Genomic DNA, 7,268 nt, shown 5'->3' with positions numbered 1-7,268 from the left:
TCCCAATTCCTATCCCCAGAGTATTCTAACAGTGGGAACCGTGGGAGATCTAGACCTTTCAATAGGGCTCCAGATAGATCTAACCATAGAAGGACAAGCCATCAAAGACCCCATGAATATAGGACACCAAGTAATGTGAGGTATGAAGTACCCACACATAATAGATTCTCACCCTTGAGATATCAATATGAATCTCATCCCTCCTATAGGAGAGATTCGAGGGAGGAGAGGGATTTTCATGGAGGACAGAGAAACAGACCTCCGGGAAGATGGAAGACCCGCCCTCCTTACAGGGCCTATGGATGGAGGGGAATGAATACGAACAGAGGCAATATGCAGAGAGAGGACCAATGGGGAACTGGAGAAGAACGAACCCCAATTATAAATCGAGGTTATGGAGAGAGGAGGAACCCCAATTATGGGCAGGAGCAAGGCCAGAGAACAAACACAGAGGAGATGCGAAGAAACCCGGGAAGAAGAGGCAGACAAGAGGATGCAGAGGAGGCAGGAAGAAAAAGAAGAAGAGTGTAATAGGAAAGGGCATCTATAATTTAAGTAATGTAACATTTACAGCTGAAGAACTACAGGTGCTTGATTTGGGCCTAAAATTTGCACCGGATAAGGGCTTGGATAAATTTGAGGCCTATATTGATCTCCAAAAGTTTATGAGGAAACTCAATTTGAAAAAACACTTTGCTATGAATACAAATATTAGCACTAAGGACAACCCAGAATATATCCAAACCAACCTGAGGAATAACTCTACCTTCAACCCCAAAATGCCAGGGAGTCAGTGCCTGACTGCTTTCAAGAAAATGGTAGAAGAGGATCTGAAAAATCTGAAAGGGAAGGAAAGAAAGAGGAAAAATATCTGGAGGACCATCAAAGATTTAGGGAAACGACATGAGGTAGTTATACGGCCGGCCGATAAAGGAGGCGGACTGGTCATCCTGGATAAAAAAGATTATCAAGAAGAGATGGGCAACCTACTAAAGGTGGAAAATACGTATAAGAAGCTTAGAACGAATCCAAAGAAAAAATATGAGGAAAAACTAAAGAAGTACATCACTAAAGGAAAAGCTATGGGGATATTGAATGCTAAAGAAGCTGAATATTTATACTCCAACTCTACAAAGACCCCCGTGATATATTATACACCGAAGATCCACAAAAGATTGCACAAACCACCTGGAAGACCCATCATCAGTGGCATAAACTCGATCTTCTCAAGATTAGGGGAATACCTAGATAAATATTTGAAACTTCTGGTACAGCAAGGGAAATCATATCTGCGTGACAGTTTACAGCTCATCGAAGAACTCCAAAATATAAAAGGTACAGAAAATTGGGTATTGGCAACAATAGATGTCAACTCATTGTATACAAGCATTGAACAACCGGATGGGTTGCTAGCAGTAGAAAAGGCTCTATATGAGAATACAGCAATGAGACAGGGGCAGATCAATTACATTCGGGAAGGCCTTAAAATGGCAATGGAATGCAATTACTTCTGGTACAACAAGGAGTATTTTGTACAAAGTAAAGGTGTTGCAATGGGGGCACGGTATGCACCAAGTGTTGCAAACCTGTTCATGAACATGTGGGAGGAGGAATACATCTATAACAAGAATATCCCCCAAATTAAAATGTACCGTAGATACATTGATGATTTAATCATCTTATGGGATGGTACAACAGACAGTTTTGAGAAATTCCTTGAAGAGCTGAACATGAATAGGTATGGGATTACGTTCACGGGCAAGTGGAACCTGCAAACGATTGACTATTTAGATCTGGAAATCTTTAAAGCAGGGGATTCCCTCAATACCCGGACTTTTTTTAAAAGTACAGATCGGAACGGGTACATACCCACTTCAAGCTGTCACCATCCGAAGTGGAAATCCAACATTCCAAAAGGCCAACTGTTAAGGATACGGAGAAACTGTAACACACTGGAAGATTTTGATGCTCAGGCAGATGTCCTTATTCAGCGGTTCCAAGAGAAAGGATACCCACAGGAAAACCTGGATAAGCTGAAACAGGAGATCAAGAACATGGATAGAAACCAACTACTTAAGAAGAACAGTAGGGCCAGAAATGATCAAACGGAGTTAACCTTTATTACAGGGTTTAACAACCAATATAAGGATGTGGAACGGATCATTAAGAAATACTGGCCTATCCTGAAAGAGGACCGTGTACTAGCCAAAATCCTCCCCACCAAACCGAAGTTTGTGTATAGGAAAGCACCTACACTTCGCAACCATCTTGTACATAATGTCATTGACCCCCCCCAAGCAAACCCACATTATACCTAATATGAAAGGGTTCTTCAGATGCCGCAGATGTTTACCTTGCAGAGTTAGCAAACCCCAACCTAGAAAGAAGGAAAAGTTTAAGTCAACTGCAGACCATAAAGAATATGAGATTAAGGAGCTGATAACTTGTCATAGTACCCACGTTACTTATATCATTGAATGCCCTTGTCATTTACAGTACGTGGGGAGAACCACCCGCCCCCTCTATGTTAGAATACGGGAACATATTAAAAATATCAAAAAAGGGTTCCCGAAGCATCATCTATCACGGCATTTCGCCGAATTCCATCAAAAAGATCCAAGTGGCCTCATTTTTTACGGCATTGATCAAGTGAAAAACCACTGGAGAGGGGGTAATAAAGAAACATTGGTCTCTAGGAATGAGACAGGGTGGATATATCGGTTGGGATCTATTGCCCCTAGAGGCTTGAATTTGGACATAGACCTCAACTGTTTTATAGCTAATCCTTAAACCAATCTACAGTAGCATTATCTTAATTAGACTTCCCCAGGTCCTCTATGATGTATGTCCTTTATCTTTATCTGTTAGGTGTCCAGAAATAAGGGGGCAGAGTGCAACTAAACATTATGACAGTACATAACTAATCTACTGTCTGTGTATACATATAAATGTTGAAGTAGGGGACAGTAGTAGGAAAATCACAGACATGATTAATATGGGATTGGAGCATAGGTTTGAATACAGCCAACACCCTCAGCACCATTAACTTACAGAACCAATTAGGCACATGTGCATATACGGACATAGGTGGGGACACCCACATTCAGCTATGAGGGACTATGTGCAATTTACATATGTATGGATATTGCTTCCATATATGTGTGTATTTCCAATCATGTCCTTTATGCTGTTCTCTGTTTGTTTTTACTAATGCCCTTTATGTTGCTTATATTTATATTTATATTTCCCATGTCCTTAAGGCAACCTACACCCTTGGGATGACAATATGCACTTCAACTTCCCGGATTCCTAGTACCCCAGAATGCAAAAGGGGTGCTGATACTACATTAGAGAATGTCTACTAGAGTAGTATCTGGATGTACGTGGGAGAATGTACTATTAGAACACGCCACTGGGGGGCTGCAGTATGTGGGATAGTAACTAGGTGTATTAGTGCCCTGTAGTTGGAAATGTAATACCTATACCTAGGAATACACCGGCCCAATATAGAAATGTTTGTAAGTTAGTCCTTATGGATACATTGTTAACTATAATTTTTTTCGAGTGGTTTGGAAGGTCTCAGAAATACCAATGACATTTGGTCCCAAATCTCAGATGTATAATACAATAAATTCTTTCTTCTGACGTTTGGAGATCTGAGGCGGATACCCATAAAGATAGTAATGAACACTTAATACCTTTCCTTTACCTTTACACAAAAACAGACCTGGAATGGGAATCAGTTTTTTACTTTATTTACTTTTACAAGATAGATACTGGGTTTGCAAGATGGAGAACATGTAGTACCGTAACCCACCACTGAGGTTTTTGTCTATATGATATACTTACCTGTTTTTTCTAACTAAATTTAACCTGCATTATATATTAATAAGATGTTTGATGCACTAATTACTTTGTGTGAAATATGTCTGCCAATCTATGTAAGGGTCAGCGGAGATGCATGGGTCCGTAATATGTATCATTACTTCCTGACCGAGGGACATAGGGATTTGATCTGGGTCTCCTAATGGGAATTACCGGGAGGAGGAGCTCTAGGATTGACTGTCCAATCAAAACTCCTATAGTGACGGGAGTAGGGAGGACCCAGCATGTCCGCTTACCTTATAACCTGTGACGTGTAGTAAGATGGCGCCGCCTTTGAAAACGTCGATGACGAAACGCGTAAGGCGGGGCTACGCACTTACGTCATTTCCGGGTACGGAGCGAGAGAGCCTGGAACGCAGCTGGACCGCACGCTGCGGTGAAGCACTTCCTGGCTTTCGGCTTCACCCATAGTGTAGTGTCATATGGTTTTAATTTCTCCCATGTGGGGAGTTTTTACGCTATTAAAGTTTTAATTATACTACACTATGAGGTGGCATCTCTTTTTATGAGGATTTCTCTGGGGATCCCCGTCTTGGACGTGGTATAAAGAGGTGGTATTGAGAGGCAATCTGGAAACGCCTGAGAGAGAGGACATCCTATCTTAGTGACCACGGGATATCGGCCAAGAGGACGGGATTGGGATCTTGAAGTGTCTGTTACCCCTGCAGGGGGAGTGGGAGCCGGTGAGTGGGGAGCCAAAAGGGGAGCACAGAAGTCACGGATTTTCATCTATAAGGGCACCACAGTCACTAAGCTCTTGGAATTTTTTTCTGCTATTTGCAGTGTGGGACGTATCACTTGTGACAGACTTTTTTGTGTGTTTTTTATTTTTATTTTTATTCATATGTGCTTTACACATTTTGTAGATCATTTGGGTATATAATTTTTTTTGGATTTGATTGCAATGGTATATAATTTTTTGCATACATATATACATACATTTTTCTGCTATTTTGCAGTTTGGGATGTATCACTTGTGACAGACTTTTTTGTGTTTTTATATGCCTTTACACATTTTTGTAGATCATTTGGGTATATAATTTTTTGGATTTGATTGCACTGGTATACAATTTTTTGCATACATATATGCTGGATTCATTACATCAGCTGCATAGCGTACCAGCAGCTATACCTAGGGGTTACTTTTTGGAAATTATCTGTGTTATATAGGTGTATGGTATTTAATTAGGGTCTTTATCACGTTTCTCATCACATTTAATTTTACCAGATATGGGGTCATTTATTATGAGTATTTAATCACCGTTTGTGTATGGTATATTTCATATAGTCACATTATTATCATTTACACACCCCACAAGGAAGCGCCATACCTCCATTTACAATTTTTCACGTTCTACTCTTCACCCCACAATAAATACACAAGAATCGATAACTTCTTTATATCCCAAACAGACTTACCACTTCTCTCGAAAGCTTCAATTGATCCAATGGTTCTCTCTGACCATAACCCTGTCTCCATCTCTTTAGACATGCCAGCAGTAAGACCCAAAAATATGATTTGGCGCCTAGATAACTCAGTCTTGACCGATATTGATATCACTCAAAAACTCAATACGCGCCTCATGCAATACTTCGCGGAAAACGTCTCTGCGGATTCAAAACAATCCAGCATATGGGCAGCCCATAAATGCGTTATACGAGGTGAAATCTCTGACTGCCAACAGAAACAGAATAAAGCAGAATCACATTGCCGCGCTGTCAGAAAAAATCCATACTCTAGAATGGGCACATAAACTTTCGTTGGCCACTAAATCCCTTGTAGAATTACCCAAAGCTAGAGAGGAGCTTCTTGAAGCACTGGGTAAATCCTTGAAGTGCAAGTATGTTTTAACACAAAAATTGTTCTATGAGTTTGGGAATAAATCAGGCAAATTGCTAGCCAGAGCACTCCAATCCCGAAAAGCGTCACATACCATACACACAATTAGAGACCCCTCGGGCACTTCTCTAGTCTCATCAGAAGATATTGCCACCCAATTTGTCAAATATTTTTCCGACCTTTATAACTTACCCTCCTCCACCGAGATGGGTATCACTCCAGAAAGACAAGATACAATTAGAGATTTCCTAACACACTACTGCCCATCCTCTATCACGCCTGAAGATGCGGCAAGTCTAAATCGTCCTATTAGTACAGAGGAAATTACAGCGGTGCTGAAACAACTTAAAATGGGTAAAAGCCCAGGCCCAGACGGTCTGACTGTAAGTTACTATAAGACTTTTCATGACATACTTATTCCCCACCTCGCTACGACATTTAATGCTCTTTCTTCTCCAATACAAGTAAATAAAGACCTCCTTGAAGCCCACATCACACTCATACCCAAACCAGGCAAGGACGAGACATTAGTATCTAACTACAGACCTATATCACTCGTAAATGTTGACATAAAAATGTATGCCAAAATTCTCGCCAATCGTATACTCCCTTTTCTCCCCAATCTGATCTCCTTAGACCAGGTCGGCTTTATCCCTGGCAGGGAAGCTAGGGATAATACTATAAAAGCTATCAACATCCATCACTGGCTTTCAACTTCCTCCAAACAAGGTTTCTTTCTGTCCCTTGACGCGGAGAAGGCGTTTGACAGGGTGGCTTGGGACTATATGGTAGCAGTGCTACAGGCTATGGGGTTTCCAGCACACTTCCTCCAAGTGATCTTGGCATTATATGCCTCCACCACTGCCAGAATAAGGGTCCGTCTCGAATGGCACTCGACAAGGATGCCCGCTATCCCCTCTCATCTTTGTACTCTCATTGGAACCTCTACTACACAAACTTAGGACTAACCCAAATATAACGGGCATTGATATCAGACACAAACACTACAAACTAGCAGCATATGCCAAAGACATTCTTCTTTTCCTCTCTAACCCTTTAATCACTATACCTAACCTTCTAGATTTTACCCTCTTCCATAAATTGTCCAATTTGAAAATAAACTTCACAAAATCTAAAGCCCTCAACATCTCCCTCCCACCGACGATAGTATCCCAATGCCAAGCTAATTTCCCTTACTGTTGGGAATCACAAGCCCTCACATACTTGGGTATTCAAATACCCTCCAAATTAGCTGAGCTCTACGACAGGAATTACTCCTCCATACTCCAAAATATAAAAACATATCTCGCCAAATGGTCATCAGGGCAGTTCTCATGGTTCGGGAGAATTGCCATCCTGAAAATGAACGTCTTACCCCACATATTGTATATTTTACAGACCGTCCCAATTAAACTCCCTCCAATGTTTTTTAAAATGTATAAAAGATTTTGCAGAAAATTTATATGGGTCCACAAATCTCCCAGAATCAACTGAGATAGAATGATTCTCCCCAAACTTAAGGGTGGACTAGGCCTACCGGATA

Source organism: Aquarana catesbeiana, linkage group LG05 (assembly GCF_042186555.1).
Source record: "Aquarana catesbeiana isolate 2022-GZ linkage group LG05, ASM4218655v1, whole genome shotgun sequence".
Lineage (NCBI taxonomy): Eukaryota > Metazoa > Chordata > Amphibia > Anura > Ranidae > Aquarana > Aquarana catesbeiana.
The sequence above is the reverse complement of the archived record's forward strand: the minus strand, read 5'-3'. Positions refer to the sequence as shown.